The sequence below is a fragment of the Micropterus salmoides genome, unplaced genomic scaffold (genome assembly GCF_014851395.1).
Source record: "Micropterus salmoides isolate LMB-PRFRI ecotype aquatic unplaced genomic scaffold, ASM1485139v1 Ms_hic_scaffold_3427, whole genome shotgun sequence".
Lineage (NCBI taxonomy): Eukaryota > Metazoa > Chordata > Actinopteri > Centrarchiformes > Centrarchidae > Micropterus > Micropterus salmoides.
The window spans coordinates 28,788-47,523 of NW_024042737.1; the positions used below are offsets into that span (position 1 = coordinate 28,788).

The window sequence follows — 18,736 nt, forward strand, 5'->3', positions numbered from 1 at the left end:
TTTGGTCTCAACTGGTCTGATTCAGGACAGCAGCCACACTTCGATAAAAAACTGTTTTATTAAAAAAAAAAAAGACTTCATTTTTACAAAAACTTTAAATATTTAGAAATGTTCATATTTACAGTTTTTTTGACGTTCAGTAAACGCATCTGTAAACTTTGATGAATCCTTCACAATAAAAGTCCTGGGAACAAACTTAATTTTTTCTGCTGCGGAACCTACGGCTCTTCTGATTGGTTAACATCAGTCTTCTTCCTCATTGGCTGCTACCGACTCGGTGGGCAGAGCCTCTTCATCAGAGCCAGTCTGTCGCGCTGCTGTCCGAAACAAACTCATCAAATCCCGAAACCTGCGAGAGACCTGGAGATACGAGGAAGAGTTACCGACTGTTCCACCAATCACAGCTCAACACAAGTTGCAACAGCCAATCACCTCATTGGGAGTCTTGTTGCCGAGCAGAGTAGAGATGGCCTGGAACGTGTTCTGATTGGCTCCCTCCTGCTGACACGTTGTCAAGATGACTCTGTCCGCTTCTCTGAAAAACAACAACGGGTTCAATAGAGACTTTCCTCCTCCTGCTCCTCACAGAGGAGGAGAGAGGAGACCTGAGGAGGAGAAGAAGGAGAGGGGAAATGCAGCAGGAGGTGTACCTGGTCCAGAGGATGACCTTCTGTCCGCTTGCTGTCAGAGAAATGTTCTTGGCACAGACGGGGAGGTCAGGAGGAGGACTGGGCCGAGGAGGAGCAGAGGAAGAGGAGAGGGCACAGACAGAGGGAGAGATGGAGGAGGTGATGGAAGAGAAGATGGTGGGAGAGGTAGAGGTGACAGGTTTGAAGGAGGAGGTGCAGACAGAGGGAGGGGAGGTGATAGGTTTGAAGGAGGAGGTGCAGACAGGGGGAGAGGAGGTAATAGGTGTGAAGGAGGAGGTGCAGACAGAGGGAGGGGAGGTGATAGGTTTGAAGGAGGAGGTGCAGACAGGGGGAGAGGAGGTAATAGGTGTGAAGGAGGAGGTGCAGACAGAGGGAGAGGAGGTGATAGGTGTGAAGGAGGAGGTGCAGACAGAGGGAGAGGAGGTAATGGAGGTTGATGTGATAAGAGAGGAGGAGGGTTTAGAGGAGGTGGTGGGGGGTTGCAGTGCCTCCTCTCTCCTGCTCCTCTTCACCACCGGGCTCTGTTCCTTCTCACTATTCTTCCTCTCTTCACCTTCATCCTCCTCCTCATCATCCAGCTCCTCCTCCTCCTCCTCTTTCTCATCCATCAGGGGGAACGAGCCTTCCCATGATGCAACGCTTCGATCTGTTGACAGAAAAAATATGTTTTATCAAATAATAAAACACCTGTTAATTAGAGCCCAGGACAGCTGATCCTGTTACACACCTGGTTGTGGACTGTCGTCGTCCCCCTTCAGGTCCAGGTCTTTGTCACCTGGGTTGTCGTGGGTGGAGCTTATCTGAGAGTACAGAGGGTCCAGACTCTTCATGGCTCTGGACACACCCCCTGAGGTCTGAGGGGAAAGGACAGGTGTGTCAAGTGCCAGGTGATGGGTATGTCAGGTGTGTCAGGTATGTCAGGTGCGAGGTGATAGGTATGTCAGGTGTGTCAGGTGCGAGGTGATAGGTATGTCAGGTGATAGGTGTGTCAGGTGCGATGTGATAGGTATGTCAGGTATGTCAGGTGATAGGTATGTCAGGTGATAGGTGTGTCAGGTGCGATGTGATAGGTATGTCAGGTATGTCAGGTGATAGGTATGTCAGGTGATAGGTATGTCAGGTGATAGGTGTGTCAGGTGCGATGTGATAGGTATGTCAGGTGATAGGTATGTCAGGTGATAGGTATGTCAGGTGATAGGTGTGTCAGGTGCGATGTGATAGGTATGTCAGGTATGTCAGGTGATAGGTATGTCAGGTGATAGGTGTGTCAGGTGCGATGTGATAGGTATGTCAGGTGATAGGTATGTCAGGTGATAGGTATGTCAGGTGATAGGTATGTCAGGTGATAGGTGTGTCAGGTGCGATGTGATAGGTGTGTCAGGTGCGATGTGATAGGTATGTCAGGTGCGATGTGATAGGTATGTCAGGTGCGAGGTGATAGGTATGTCAGGTGTGTCAGGTGCGAGGTGATAGGTATGTCAGGTGCGAGGTGATAGGTGTGTCAGGTGTGTCAGGTGCGAGGTGATAGGTATGTCAGGTGCGAGGTGATAGGTGTGTCAGGTGTGTCAGGTGCGAGGTGATAGGTATGTCAGGTGCGAGGTGATAGGTATGTCAGGTGTGTCAGGTGCGATGTGATAGGTGTGTCAGGTGCGATGTGATAGGTATGTCAGGTGCGAGGTGATAGGTATGTCAGGTGTGTCAGGTGCGAGGTGATAGGTATGTCAGGTGTGTCAGGTGATAGGTGTGTCAGGTGATAGGTACAGTGGGTACGGAAAGTATTCGGACCCCTTTAAATTTTTCACTCTTTGTTTCATTGCAGCCATTTTCCAAAAATCAACCACAATCAATTTCTCAGTAATGTACACTCAGCACCCCATCCTGACAGAAAAAAACAGAAATGTAGAAATTTTTGCAAATTTATTAAAAAAGAAACACTGAAATATCACATGGTCATAAGTATTCAGACCCTTTGCCGTGACACTCATATTTAACTCAGGTGCTGTCTATTTCTTCTGATCATCCTTGAGATGGTTCTACACCTTCATTTGAGTCCAGCTGTGTTTGATTATACTGATTGGACTTGATTAGGAAAGCCACACACCTGTCTATATAAGACCTTACAGCTCACAGTGCATGTCAGAGCAAATGAGAATCATGAGGTCAAAGGAACTGCCTGAAGAGCTCAGAGACAGAATTGTGGCAAGGCACAGATCTGGCCAAGGTTACAAAATAGTTTCTGCTGCACTTAAGGTTCCTAAGAGCACAGTGGCCTCCATAATCCTCAAATGGAAGACGTTTGGGACGACCAGAACCCTTCCTAGAGCTGGCCGTCCGGCCAAACTGAGCTATCGGGGGAGAAGAGCCTTGGTGAGAGAGGTAAAGAAGAACCCAAAGGTCACTGTGGCTGAGCTCCAGAGATGCAGTCGGGAGATGGGAGAAAGTTGTAGTAAGTCAACCATCACTGCAGCAATCCACCAGTCGGGGCTTTATGGCAGAGTGGCCCGACGGAAGCCTCTCCTCAGTGCAAGACACATGAAAGCCTGCATGGAGTTTGCTAAAAAACACCTGAAGGACTCCAAGATGCTGAGAAATAAGATTCTCTGGTCTGATGAGACCAAGATAGAACTTTTTGGCCTTAATTCTAAGCTGCATGTGTGGAGAAAACCAGGCACTGCTCATCACCTGTCCAATACAGTCTCAACAGTGAAGCATGGTGGTGGCAGCATCATGCTGTGGGGGTGTTTTTCAGCTGCAGGGACAGGACGACTGGTTGCAATCGAGGGAAAGATGAATGCGGCCAAGTACAGGGATCTCCTGGACGAAAATCTTTTCCAGAGCGCTCTGGACCTCAGACTGGGCCGAAGGTTTACCTTCCAACAAGACAATGACCCTAAGCACACCGCTAAATAACGAAGGAGTGGCTTCACAACAACTCCGTGGCTGTTCTTGAATGGCCCAGCCAGAGCCCTGACTTAAACCCAATTGAGCATCTCTGGAGAGACCTGAAAATGGCTGTCCACCAACGTTTACCATCCAACCTGACAGAACTGGAGAGGATCTGCAAGGAGGAATGGCAGAGGATACCCAAATCCAGATGTGAAAAACTTGTTGCATCTTTCCCAAAACGACTCATGGCTGTATTAGATCAAAAGGGTGCTTCTACTAAATACTGAGCAAAGGGTCTGAATACTTATGACCATGTGATATTTCAGTTTTTCTTTTTCAATAAATTTGCAAAAATTTCTACATTTCTGTTTTTTTTCTGTCAAGATGGGGTGCTGAGTGTACATTACTGAGAAATAAAATGAACTTTTTTGATTTTTGGAAAATGGCTGCAATGAAACAAAGAGTGAAAAATTTAAAGGGGTCTGAATACTTTCCGTACCCACTGTATGTCAGGTGATAGGTGTGTCAGGGTGTCAGGTGTGTCAGGTGATAGGTATGTCAGGTGTGTCAGGTGATAGGTATGTCAGGTGATAGGTACGTCAGATGCGACAGGTGTTAGGTGACAGGTATGTCAGGTGATAGGTGTGTCAGGTGTGTCAGGTGATAGGTGTGTCAGGTGATAGGTGTGTCAGGTGATAGGTGTGTCAGGTGTGTCAGGTGATAGGTGTGTCAGGTGTGTCAGGTGATAGGTGTGTCAGGTGTGTCAGGTGATAGGTGTGTCAGGTGATAGGTGTGTCAGGTGTGTCAGGTGATAGGTGTGTCAGGTGTGTCAGGTGATAGGTGTGTCAGGTGTGTCAGGTGTGTCAGGTGATAGGTGTGTCAGGTATGTCAGGTGATAGGTATGTCAGGTGATAGGTGTGTCAGGTATGTCAGGTGATAGGTATGTCAGGTGATAGGTGTGTCAGGTATGTCAGGTGATAGGTGTGTCAGGTGTGTCAGGTGTGTCAGGTGATAGGTATGTCAGGTGTGTCAGGTGATAGGTGTGTCAGGTGATAGGTGTGTCAGGTGATAGGTGTGTCAGGTGAGTCAGGTGATAGGTGTGTCAGGTGTGTCAGGTGATAGGTGTGTCAGGTATGTCAGGTGATAGGTGTGTCAGGTATGTCAGGTGATAGGTATGTCAGGTGATAGGTGTGTCAGGTATGTCAGGTGATAGGTGTGTCAGGTATGTCAGGTGATAGGTGTGTCAGGTATGTCAGGTGATAGGTGTGTCAGGTGTGTCAGGTGATAGGTGTGTCAGGTGTGTCAGGTGATAGGTGTGTCAGGTGATAGGTGTGTCAGGTGATAGGTGTGTCAGGTGTGTCAGGTGATAGGTGTGTCAGGTGATAGGTGTGTCAGGTGTGTCAGGTGATAGGTGTGTCAGGTGATAGGTGTGTCAGGTGATAGGTGTGTCAGGTGATAGGTGTGTCACGTGATAGGTGTGTCAGGTGATAGGTGTGTCAGGTGTGTCAGGTGATAGGTGTGTCAGGTGATAGGTGTGTCAGGTGTGTCAGGTGATAGGTATGTCAGGTGATAGGTGTGTCAGGTATGTCAGGTGATAGGTATGTCAGGTGATAGGTGTGTCAGGTGTGTCAGGTGTGTCAGGTGATAGGTGTGTCAGGTGTGTCAGGTGATAGGTATGTCAGGTGATAGGTGTGTCAGGTATGTCAGGTGATAGGTGTGTCAGGTGTGTCAGGTGTGTCAGGTGATAGGTGTGTCAGGTGATAGGTGTGTCAGGTATGTCAGGTGATAGGTATGTCAGGTGATAGGTGTGTCAGGTGTGTCAGGTGTGTCAGGTGATAGGTGTGTCAGGTGTGTCAGGTGATAGGTGTGTCAGGTGATAGGTGTGTCAGGTGTGTCAGGTGATAGGTATGTCAGGTGATAGGTGTGTCAGGTATGTCAGGTGATAGGTATGTCAGGTGATAGGTGTGTCAGGTGTGTCAGGTGTGTCAGGTGATAGGTGTGTCAGGTGTGTCAGGTGATAGGTATGTCAGGTGTGTCAGGTGATAGGTATGTCAGGTGATAGGTACGTCAGATGCGACAGGTGTTAGGTGACAGGTATGTCAGGTGATAGGTACGTCAGATGCAACAGGTGTTAGGTGATAGGTATGTCAGGTGATAGGTGTGTCAGGTGTGTCAGGTGATAGGTGTGTCAGGTGTGTCAGGTGTGTCAGGTGATAGGTGTGTCAGGTGTGTCAGGTGATAGGTGTGTCAGGTGATAGGTATGTCAGGTGATAGGTGTGTCAGGTGTGTCAGGTGATAGGTGTGTCAGGTGATAGGTGTGTCAGGTGATAGGTGTGTCAGGTGTGTCAGGTGATAGGTATGTCAGGTGATAGGTGTGTCAGGTATGTCAGGTGATAGGTATGTCAGGTGATAGGTGTGTCAGGTGTGTCAGGTGATAGGTATGTCAGGTGATAGGTGTGTCAGGTGATAGGTATGTCAGGTGATAGGTGTGTCAGGTGTGTCAGGTGATAGGTATGTCAGGTGATAGGTGTGTCAGGTATGTCAGGTGATAGGTATGTCAGGTGATAGGTGTGTCAGGTGATAGGTGTGTCAGGTATGTCAGGTGATAGGTATGTCAGGTGATAGGTATGTCAGGTGATAGGTGTGTCAGGTATGTCAGGTGATAGGTATGTCAGGTGATAGGTGTGTCAGGTGATAGGTGTGTCAGGTGTGTCAGGTGATAGGTGTGTCAGGTGATAGGTGTGTCAGGTGTGTCAGGTGATAGGTATGTCAGGTGATAGTGTGTCAGGTATGTCAGGTGATAGGTATGTCAGGTGATAGGTGTGTCAGGTGTGTCAGGTGATAGGTATGTCAGGTGATAGGTGTGTCAGGTATGTCAGGTGATAGGTATGTCAGGTGATAGGTGTGTCAGGTGTGTCAGGTGATAGGTGTGTCAGGTGTGTCAGGTGATAGGTGTGTCAGGTGTGTCAGGTGATAGGTGTGTCAGGTGATAGGTGTGTCAGGTGATAGGTATGTCAGGTGATAGGTGTGTCAGGTGATAGGTATGTCAGGTGATAGGTGTGTCAGGTGATAGGTATGTCAGGTGATAGGTGTGTCAGGTGATAGGTGTGTCAGGTGATAGGTATGTCAGGTGATAGGTATGTCAGGTGATAGGTATGTCAGGTGATAGGTATGTCAGGTGATAGGTATGTCAGGTGTGTCAGGTGTGTCAGGTGATAGGTGTGTCAGGTGTGTCAGGTGATAGGTATGTCAGGTGTGTCAGGTGATAGGTATGTCAGGTGATAGGTACGTCAGATGCGACAGGTGTTAGGTGACAGGTATGTCAGGTGATAGGTATGTCAGGTGATAGGTACGTCAGGTGATAGGTGTGTCAGGTGTGTCAGGTGTGTCAGGTGATAGGTATGTCAGGTGATAGGTGTCAGGTGATAGGTATGTCAGGTGATAGGTGTGTCAGGTGTGTCAGGTGATAGGTGTCAGGTGTGTCAGGTGATAGGTGTGTCAGGTGATAGGTCTGTCAGGTGATAGGTGTGTCAGGTGTGTCAGGTGATAGGTGTGTCAGGTGATAGGTGTGTCAGGTGTGTCAGGTGATAGGTGTGTCAGGTGATAGGTGTGTCAGGTGTGTCAGGTGATAGGTGTGTCAGGTGATAGGTGGTCAGGTGATAGGTGTGTCAGGTGATAGGTGTGTCAGGTGATAGGTGTGTCAGGTGTGTCAGGTGATAGGTGTGTCAGGTGATAGGTGTGTCAGGTGATAGGTATGTCAGGTGATAGGTGTGTCAGGTGATAGGTATGTCAGGTGATAGGTGTGTCAGGTGATAGGTATGTCAGGTGATAGGTGTGTCAGGTGATAGGTGTGTCAGGTGATAGGTGTGTCAGGTGATAGGTGTGTCAGGTGATAGGTATGTCAGGTGATAGGTGTGTCAGGTGATAGGTGTGTCAGGTGATAGGTGTGTCAGGTGATAGGTGTGTCAGGTGATAGGTATGTCAGGTGATAGGTATGTCAGGTGTGTCAGGTGTGTCAGGTGTGTCAGGTGATAGGTGTGTCAGGTGTGTCAGGTGATAGGTATGTCAGGTGTGTCAGGTGATAGGTATGTCAGGTGATAGGTACGTCAGATGCGACAGGTGTTAGGTGACAGGTATGTCAGGTGATAGGTATGTCAGGTGATAGGTATGTCAGGTGATAGGTACGTCAGATGCGACAGGTGTTAGGTGACAGGTATGTCAGGTGATAGGTATGTCAGGTGATAGGTACGTCAGATGCAACAGGTGTTAGGTGATAGGTATGTCAGGTGATAGGTGTGTCAGGTGTGTCAGGTGATAGGTATGTCAGGTGATAGGTGTGTCAGGTGTGTCAGGTGATAGGTGTGTCAGGTGATAGGTGTGTCAGGTGATAGGTATGTCAGGTGATAGGTGTGTCAGGTGATAGGTATGTCAGGTGATAGGTATGTCAGGTGATAGGTGTGTCAGGTGTGTCAGGTGATAGGTGTGTCAGGTGATAGGTGTGTCAGGTGATAGGTGTGTCAGGTGATAGGTGTGTCAGGTGATAGGTGTGTCAGGTGATAGGTGTGTCAGGTGTGTCAGGTGATAGGTGTGTCAGGTGATAGGTGTGTCAGGTGATAGGTATGTCAGGTGATAGGTGTGTCAGGTGATAGGTATGTCAGGTGATAGGTGTGTCAAGTGATAGGTATGTCAGGTGATAGGTGTGTCAGGTGATAGGTGTGTCAGGTGATAGGTGTGTCAGGTGATAGGTGTGTCAGGTGATAGGTATGTCAGGTGATAGGTGTGTCAGGTGATAGGTGTGTCAGGTGATAGGTGTGTCAGGTGATAGGTGTGTCAGGTGATAGGTATGTCAGGTGATAGGTATGTCAGGTGTGTCAGGTGTGTCAGGTGTGTCAGGTGTGTCAGGTGATAGGTGTGTCAGGTGTGTCAGGTGATAGGTATGTCAGGTGTGTCAGGTGATAGGTATGTCAGGTGATAGGTACGTCAGATGCGACAGGTGTTAGGTGACAGGTATGTCAGGTGATAGGTATGTCAGGTGATAGGTATGTCAGGTGATAGGTACGTCAGATGCGACAGGTGTTAGGTGACAGGTATGTCAGGTGATAGGTATGTCAGGTGATAGGTACGTCAGATGCAACAGGTGTTAGGTAATAGGTATGTCAGGTGATAGGTGTGTCAGGTGTGTCAGGTGATAGGTATGTCAGGTGATAGGTGTGTCAGGTGTGTCAGGTGATAGGTGTGTCAGGTGATAGGTGTGTCAGGTGATAGGTATGTCAGGTGATAGGTGTGTCAGGTGATAGGTATGTCAGGTGATAGGTATGTCAGGTGATAGGTGTGTCAGGTGTGTCAGGTGATAGGTGTGTCAGGTGTGTCAGGTGATAGGTGTGTCAGGTGTGTCAGGTGATAGGTATGTCAGGTGATAGGTGTGTCAGGTGATAGGTGTGTCAGGTGATAGGTGTGTCAGGTGTGTCAGGTGATAGGTGTGTCAGGTGATAGGTGTGTCAGGTGTGTCAGGTGATAGGTATGTCAGGTGATAGGTATGTCAGGTGATAGGTATGTCAGGTGATAGGTGTGTCAGGTGTGTCAGGTGATAGGTGTGTCAGGTGATAGGTGTGTCAGGTGATAGGTGTGTCAGGTGTGTCAGGTGATAGGTGTGTCAGGTGTGTCAGGTGATAGGTGTGATAGGTGTGTCAGGTGTGTCAGGTGATAGGTGTGTCAGGTGATAGGTGTGTCAGGTGATAGGTGTGTCAGGTGATAGGTATGTCAGGTGCGTCCTGGTGAAACCTGGAGGACTGACCTTGTTGCCATGGCAGCGGGAGCACCCTTTCCGTCTGTGCCTGCGGATCTTCGCGTCTCTGCAGAGGCAAGGCCAATCTTTATCCGACCAATCACAGTCCTGGAAATGCATCAAACAGCATCAGAAGAAGTCCAGGAGTGAAAGCCCACTAAAGGTACCTAAGACCTGTGTTTTCAGACCTTGTAGGTTCTGTGGCCATCCATCTTCCTCCTCCGGCGCCGACTCGTCATTGGTTGGATCTTATGCCCCTCTTCTTCCTCTTCGAGCTCTGGGAGAGTCACCTCTTCAAAGCCGCTGCTGGCTCCGCCTCCTGATGCCTGGCCTACCTCTCCACTGTCTGTCCCGCCCCCTCCCTCCTCTGGCCAATGAGCTTCTTCAAACTGTCCCGGGCGGGCTGGAGGTGGGCGGAGCTCGTCAAAAAATACCCAGAATTCAGCTTGTAGATGGGTGTGGCCTTTTAGCAGCGTGGCCATCTGAGCTTTCAGCTGAAACACATGGATTTTATCAGGTGTCATGATGTCGTCGTTGATTCCTGATTCTGGTTAAACTGGTTTCTGAACAGTCGTTGATTCCTGATTCTGGTTAAACTGGTTTCTGAACAGTCGTTGATTCCTGATTCTGGTTAAACTGGTTTCTGAACAGTCGTTGATTCCTGATTCTGGTTAAACTGGTTTCTGAACAGTCGTTGATTCCTGATTCTGGTTAAACTGGTTTCTGAACAGTCGTTGATTCCTGATTCTGGTTAAACTGGTTTCTGAACAGTCGTTGATTCCTGATTCTGGTTAAACTGGTTTCTATACAGTCGTTGATTCCTGATTCTGGTTAAACTGGTGTCTGAACAGTCGTTGATTCCTGATTCTGGTTAAACTGGTTTCTGAACAGTCGTTGATTCCTGATTCTGGTTAAACTGGTTTCTGAACAGTCGTTGATTCCTGATTCTGGTTAAACTGGTTTCTGAACAGTCGTTGATTCCTGATTCTGGTTAAACTGGTTTCTGAACAGTCGTTGATTCCTGATTCTGGTTAAACTGGTTTCTGAACAGTCGTTGATTCCTGATTCTGGTTAAACTGGTTTCTATACAGTCGTTGATTCCTGATTCTGGTTAAACTGGTGTCTGAACAGTCGTTGATTCCTGATTCTGGTTAAACTGGTTTCTGAACAGTCGTTGATTCCTGATTCTGGTTAAACTGGTTTCTGAACAGTCGTTGATTCCTGATTCTGGTTAAACTGGTTTCTGAACAGTCGTTGATTCCTGATTCTGGTTAAACTGGTTTCTAAACAGTCGTTCCTGATTCTGGTTAAACTGGTTTCTTGCTGTACCTCGTCAATGCTGGTTGGACTCAGATCTGGACCTGTCTGCAGAGCTTTGATGATCTTCTGATAATGTGACGGATTATCTCCAAAGCTGATCTCCAATTGTCGCAGGAAGCGCCGGCTGCGTTCAAACGCCTGCTGCTCCTCGAACTGCAGAGTCAGGACAGAGTTACATCAACACAGAAAGACATTAGCCACCAGTCAGTCTGTGAAACACCTGAACCTTCATGCTGACATGGAGACGCATCGCTACAGGCTCCGCTACAGCTTCAAAAACGCCAAAAAGGGCGTCAGGTATAACAGCTGGTGCGCCTGACAAGCAGGCTGCTCGCTCCATAGGTATGTCATATAGACACGTGTCAGGATTCCTTCAGGAATCATCATGAGACTGGGCGGGAATCACAGGCTTTAGTAGTATCTGATGCACCCAAATGAAGATTCTTGTCTGAAACCGAATATAATGCAAAACTTTCCTCAACAGCGAACAAGTACATTTTATCCATTTATTTTCCCGCTGCATAAATTAAACAAAATGAGCTTTTTCCTCAGTGTTTCCCACAGGATGTGGAGAGACTATGGTGGGGGGGTCCGGGGCCCGAGAGGGCCATTTCCTTTTAATGGACACATGTGACATGTTTTATACTTTCTGTAAATATAATCCATTTAATCTTATTTCCATCCTGTACAGACGCCTTATTTTGAAAACCGGGCGTGGTCACATGTGTTTTCTCCTCGCGCTAAATTCATCCAGTCCGACCGGTTTGATAAATAATGTTGAACATGAAACTTCACAGCCTCTCTTCATACTAAAGAGACAAACTGACAGGATAAAGTCTCTAACCTGCCTGTCAGCTCGCTCTGGGCCGCTTCACTTACCGTAAAGGCTGGAATACGTGTGCACTCCAAATGTAGGTGCCGCTAGCTTAATCTCCTTCTCACAGACGAGTGACAGAAACAGCGGTTCTTTTCAGACACAGATGGAGTGGATGTGTTGGGAGACAGTTCAGCAGAACAGCGTCTGCAAACGGCTCGGACACTTTAAAATCCTTCCACGCTGCCGACACGTCCCAACACAGAAACTGCTTGTTTTGCTATTTTTAGCCGATTAATTTCGGGGGCCCAACATTTTGTGCATCACTAGTATTTGATAAAGATTCTAATCGATTCTTTTTGTCTCTCAACCCGCCTTCTCTCGCCGCTGTCCGAAGATCACAATCCAACAACAGGTGAAAGAGTCCGAGTCAGAGCAGTTCTTTGATTGACCCTCGCTTCCCACCGTCACTACAGTTTAGGGATGTCACGAGAACCGGTACTTCGGTACAAAGTCGATACCAAAACATGTCAGGAGAAACATGTTGGTGCTGGTTTTTCTACAGGCCGTAGGTACGAGGGATCCAACGCATGGAAGAGGGCAACAAGTGCAGCTGCAGTTTGACCGTCGTGTTTGGAAAGCGGGTAAAGTTAGTTAAATTTCACGTCTGTCCAACGTACTGCAGGAGGAGCTAGGGACCGTCTGCAAAGGTCAATACGATTCGTTTCAATCATCAATAACTGTTTAGTTTTCCAACAGAGAAATCTCAAACCACAGCCAGTACAGAGACCACCCTGGAACATGAAACACCAACAAAAAAGTTAAGAAGATTAATAAATTAATTCAATACGCAGGTTGTATTTTCGACAGCTGCTCTTTGTAATGTTCCGATGGTTTTATTGAAGGAGTGGATGTTGAAGTTTTTTTCACCGTGGTATCAACAACGATTCTGGAAAATAATCTAATTGGGATTTCTTTAACCAATCTTGCGATTTAATATGCTATTATTTTTAAGCTCTTTATCTTCTGTATTTTTCGGACAAGAAATAAATCAGCGTACAGTCTGACCAACAGTGTTAGATTTAACAGACACTGCTCTTTCCTGCAGGTCAGGCCTGTGTGAGAGGATGAAATTAGCTGATGCATGAATTATTATGAGCAATGTTGGAGAAGTAGTATCAGATTATAAGAGTTTAAGAGAAAGATAATTTTAAAGGATTAAATAACATCATATAATCTCATCAGGTGGGCCAAGAAACAGAGTGTTACACAGCGCTGAGTATCTCAAACCTCCACAAGAGTCCACCTCTCAACAACACACCTTCTTTTCTGGATCTGGGGGGATTGAACAACTCAACCAGTCAGGGTACAGCGTAGCGTGACTGGAATCTCTGGGCACCTCACGATTCAATTCCGATTCAGAGGGCTGTGATTCGATTATAAAAAGATTATCGATGCATCTTGATGCGTCATTTTTCCTAAACAGGATCCATGGATAATTACCAAGCATTTCATTTGCACATTAAAATCCAGAAGAAACTTCTCCTAATTATCTTAAAAGCACTAGTCTGCATCCCTAATTGACTTTATTAATCTCAGCTCCATGGACCCTCATTTCAGAAAAATAATTATCAGGATGTTCAGTCTGTGTCCAGGACAGAGCTGCACACCACCAGTTCAGTCTCAGCACTTCACTAGTAGGTTAGTTAGTACTGACATACAGCTGATAATTAATATTACTACAGACCAACAAAAAGTCATTCAGGACTGAATGCCTGGGTAAAGAGCTTTAACAGGTTTTAGTAGATCTTTGAAAGTGTCCAGACTCTGTGGGTTCCAGGGGGGGGGGTGACGCTGAAGGCTCTGGAGTCTGGTGGGGGGGCTGGAGAGCAGGCCCGTGTACAGCGTTCACTTTCCCAGCTGTTGGGAAACTACAGGCTTTTATTAACGGACACAAGTGACCTACGCTGCACGTTTCCTACCAGGCAGAAACTTACCGATAATATTTTTCTCCGTGAACTTTCACCGTCACGTTCTGCCGCTCTCTCTCTCTCACTCGCTCGGCCTCACACACAGGATGCACAGAGAGCTGCAGAGCGTCGAGCGTCACCACGCTCACAATGTGCGAGTTAAAATCATTAGTTGCGCACTGATATTAATGATTGTGTGACATTTAAGCAGGGAGGTTCTTCATTCTGCAGCCGTGGTGTGCCGAATACAGGCTGTTGTGTGCGCTCCACAGACGGTCCGGACGCTGCACTTTCGCGAGTTCCGCCTTTTGCGTTCCGTCAACATCACGTTATTAATTAAGATTTAAAAATCCATTTTTAGACATTTGTTAATCAATTCAGAATCTTCCATGTCCGCATCGCGACTCATCTAAGAATCGATTATTTCTCCCACCCCTACTGCTGCGGTGCACCTGTGCTGCTCACCAGTCCACACAGCAGCGCCTGCTCAGGATGCAGGAACGCGGCAAAGTCTCTCAGGAGGTCTGTCCGGTCTCCCAGGATGCAGCGCAGCTTCCTGAACAACATCATCACTTCCTGTCCTTCTCCCACCTGCTCAAACTCGTTCAGCAGAGACACGAACTCCTCCACCTGCTCAGGTACGTCCTGCAGCGCCTCGCGCACCTGGAGACACACAGTAAGAGTCACGGTCTCACAGTGGCAGATGAATCGCTCTCTAACAGAGTGGCGTTCTCACCCTGTTCAGGTAACTCTGCGCGAAGGCCACGTCTTTGCTCTCTCTGTGCGGGTCGTTCTCCAGGATGTTCTCGTCGAACAGCAGCAACAGTTTGGCGGCGTCTTTACTGTGGCGCTCCTGGCGACTCCTCCTCAGGCCGCGGAGAGGTCGGCCCTGACCTGCAGAGACACAACACAAAGTGTGAGAGCGGCGTCAGCAATACCAAAACCAAGCAAAACCATCAGAGAACGCCCGGACCTCGTCCTCGTCCAGGACACCTCCCTCCTCCTCTGGGCGTTCCCTCTCCTGACGGCGTCTCTTCGTCTCGTCCCACATTACTGCTCCTGCCCTCTCCTGACCGCTCGTCTTTACGGCCCTCCTCTTCCTCCTCCTCCTCCTCCTCCTCTTCCTCCTGAGAGCCGGGGGAGGTCGGAGAGTGATCCTCCTCCGAGTCTCCGTCTGCACAGAGCCGGTGCTCCGCCGCCAACCACGTCAGCTGCTTCATGGTTTCCTAAGAAGGTTAAAGGTCAAAGATGAGCGTCACTCTGACGTCACCAACTCACCAGGGGTATGATTTATAAACGTGCGCACGCCACTTCCAACGCAAAGGTTGTGATCTATAAAAACGAACCTGAGGGAGAACGTGCTCTCCTCCTCCTCCAAACTCTGAGCATGTGGACGAACAGAAAAGGATCAATCCAAAATTTAAGCTGCAAGCAGCGTTTGGCGAGCCCTCGCACGTGTAGCACGTCGAGGTGCGAGGCGGCCGCGTTGCAGATTCTGGAACTCTGACAGTGCAGCTGTGAATTTGCCACAGGCTTCGGACAAACGTGTTATTTGTCACTTGTCACAAATCTGAAGTAGGTCGGACTAACTCCCTAGGAGGAGTTCATTAAAGTACAAAGGGTGTAAATCGCCATAAATTCCCATTTAATCCAAAATGGCCGACTTCCTGTTGGGTTGAGGGCATCGCTCCAAGAGGCTTTTTTGTGTGCGGACTTGATACATGTACCCCAGAAATTGACGTAGTGAAACTTTGTCCGGTAGCTGCTCTGTCGGGGCGCCGAGGAGCCATTTTGCCACGCCCATGCGCGAAACCCTTAAAATCCGAAATTCTTCGCCATGTATGAATTTTGTGCAAATTTTGGTGAGTTTTTCAAGTACGTTTAGGCCCCCAAAATTGAGGTTACTTTGCAGAAAAAAGAAAAATAATCCTGCCTAAATATGTCAGCTGTGACCGATATTAAGTGACATTAACAACTTATTATTTAGGCTTTTCATATTGTAGTCGGACCAGCAATAACAAGAAAATCAACAATATAAATCTACAACCTAATCATTTTATTTAGCCTACATACAGGCTCTAACTTCTTAAATAAGAACTATTAGCGGTTCTTATGATCTGAACAGCTCAGGGTGGTAAGAGCTTCTCTATAGAGACGGACTTGCTTCGACTCTCAGGGATTTATTCATTACAGCACTTTCATGCTGTCTTTCTGTTTCTAATGAAGACTAGAGCAGAGGCCTGGAAATGTAAACTGATATTAGAAGTCTTTACATTCTCTGTTTTTTCCTTTGAACTGGGAAACTAATGTTAGATTAAGTTACACCTGCTGTTTGTGGCTGGAATACACTAAGGTACTGAATCAATGCAGCTCTACCCACAAATACATTTAAAAGTACTTTTACAACTACTTTTAAAAACGCTTCACCTTAAATATGTTTGTCTAGCAGGATTTTCCGACATTGCTGTTGACTCACATCACATCCACCTCCTCACGCTCAGCGTTTCCCATTAATTAACGAGACCACGGCGGCCCGCCATAGTCTCTAAATGAACCGAAAATAGTTTGATACATCTCATAATAACGTTTCAGACCTCTAACAGTGTGTTTTGTGGGCGCTGCTGTGAGCTCGCACGCTCTGGCATCTGACTCGAGACAACCATTTTTCTTTTGAGGTAACGTTAACGGCCTGTCACTCGTCTGTGAGCGCCTACATTTGGAGTGCACACGTATTCCAGCCTTTACGGTAAGTGAAGCGGCCCAAGCGAGCTGACAGGCAGGTTAGAGACTTTATCCTGTCAGTTTGTTTCTTTAGTATGAAGAGAGGCTGTGAAGACGAGAAGCACATACAAATTATTTATCAAACACACGTGACAACGTCCGGTTTTCAAATAAGGCGTCTGTACAGGATGGAAATAAGATTCATTGGATTATATTTACAGAAAGTATAAAACATGTCACATTAAAAGTAAAACAACAAATAAGATGTCAGGGAAGTTACTTATTATACTTACTATTCTTTGATTTAGAAAACATAATAAAATAAAAATAAATTTGTTGGCTTTTGTTGCCGTTTCATCACTATTTATAGCTCTACAATGGCTTTAAGGGTAAATAATTTATTAGAGCACAACATTGTTTACAAGTGTATATTTAATTTTGCACCAAATTAATGCATTTAATTTTAAAATTTAGAAAATCTTTCTTCCAAGGGGCCATGGCCCCAGACCCCCCAACAGGGTCCGGGGCCCACCCCCCGTCTCTTAAGATCCTGTGGGAAACACTGCACGCTGCATCTTCTGCTCTCTGTGACGTGAACTGAGCTTCTAACCACAGCTCAGCAGCTGGAGTTCAAACTAAGCAACTTAACGACAGATCGTTCGTCGAGGAACACCTGCGTCGCTTAACCATAGTTTGTACCTGTAAGTTACCAACTTAGTTACCTCCGTAGTCCGAACGAGGGTTTTGGGAAACGCAGCCCAGAGCCGCGCAAGGCGTGTACATTTTACAACATCTAACCAAACTAGAGGAGAACGTGCTGATGGCACCAGCCGAACCGACACAGGCGGCGGCTGCGCTGACGTGTTTTCAGCAGCAAGCGTTCAGCCTGCATGTTGTTAACGTGTTAATTTGTCATTTTGTGAACTACAGATCGCAGCTCTCTGTGGCTGACATTAAGTATCCACATGGAGCATTTCAGAATAAGAGCGTTTTGCCCGTCTGATTTTGCTGACTTGTTCATTGTTCTGATTTTTGAGCCTCTACTACGATTAATAGTTAAATTGTTTTTTTTTTGTCGGTCTAACGATCGGGAATCTGCAGAGGCTGTTTTATTTTGAAAATCGACCGGATTCTCTGCCGCTCTGTGTCTGACTTCCTGCCTGATTCATCAAAAGTCGACTGGCAGTGAAAATTCATCTTTAGCAAAACTTCAATAAAATAAATCTAAATTGAATCTTAATCACAATATTTGGCCGAAAAATCGCAATTAGACTTTTTTCCCTACTCAGGAGGGATGAGCCTTCCTGCAGATCGCTGATAAAAGGGGGCGGAGCTCCAGCGCACAAGCGCTGCGTGTGCATGTGTGTGCACGTTTTACCCACCAAACATCTTCTTTCTTGCTTCAAAACGAACGTCAGCGTCTCACTGGCTGAAATTTCCTTCTGAAGCTTCTGTCTGAATTTGCCTCGTTATGTTGCCACAGTCAGGACGACTTAATATTAACGAGCTTCACTGAACATTCGAGGCGTTCGGACACGGAGCGCTCACGAGCCACGTGCCGATTCATGACGGGACGTTGACGCAGGATGAAGTTAGTCTTCCTGACGCACAGATCTATAAGCGACCCCTGGCTCAGACTTCCTGTTTACCTGTAACTCTGGAACAGAGAGCACCGACTCCTCCGACGCTGATGACATCACTTCCTCCTCGTCTTCATCCTGTGTGAGGTCATCAAAGTCCTCCTCCTCCTCCTCTTCACCGTGCCGGTCCTGATCTTCATCCTTATCCTTCTCCCCATCATCATCCTCTCTCCTCCCCCATTCTCCTCCCTCTGTCCCTCGTCCTCATCTTCCCCCTCTCCTCCCTGCTCCTCCTGCTCCCCTTCTCCCCCCCCCCTCTGCTTCCTCCCCACCTCCTCCGCCTCCTGTTCCCCCTCCCTCAACCCCCTCCTCCTCCTCTCCACCAGAGTTATCTCCTCCATTCAAACTGACCACACCCGGAGCAGTCCAGTTCTCCTCCTGCTCCTCCTTCGGCTCCTCCTGCTGCTCCTCTCCTGCACAGGACGACAGCGGGCTCAGTGTTGATGTTGAAGCTGATCGTTCCTCCTCCACCTGTCTCTCCTCCTCTGGTGGAAGGCATGGCTCTGCAGACGTCTGCTCCAACTCCTGCTCTTCTTTGATTGGTCTATGGAGCTGTTGCCCCAGAGCATGCTGGGAGGAGAGCGTAGGCGGGGCTGTGGGCGGCGGCCACATCATCTGGAGGAGGAAGCACCCCTGCTTTATGGGGGCAACTGAGCAAGACGTCACGGGATGCGTTGTGTCAGGTTTGCTGAGGGGGGGGAGGGGGAGGAGGAGGGGGACGCTGTCTTGTTGCCTAGAAACGCTCTGCTGCGTCCTCTGACCAATAGGAAAGAAGGACTGGATGACGGGGTGGGTGGGGACAGCAGCCAATGGGACAGCCCCGCAGGCGGCAGGCTGAGCCAGGGCTCCTGAAACAGCAGGAGTACCTGAGGGGGGAGGGACAGGAAGCTGATTGGCTGCGTGTCGACCTGTCTGCCCACCTGTGTGTCTGCCAGGGCTTTGGCGAGTGG

The 18,736-nt window shown here is 47.8% G+C and overlaps 1 pseudogene; it reads right to left on the reverse strand.

Moving 5' to 3' along the window:
* Positions 1–39: 39 nt before the first annotated feature.
* Positions 40–18,634, reverse strand: LOC119884423 (annotated as a pseudogene).
* Between the last annotated feature and the right edge of the window lie 102 nt (positions 18,635–18,736).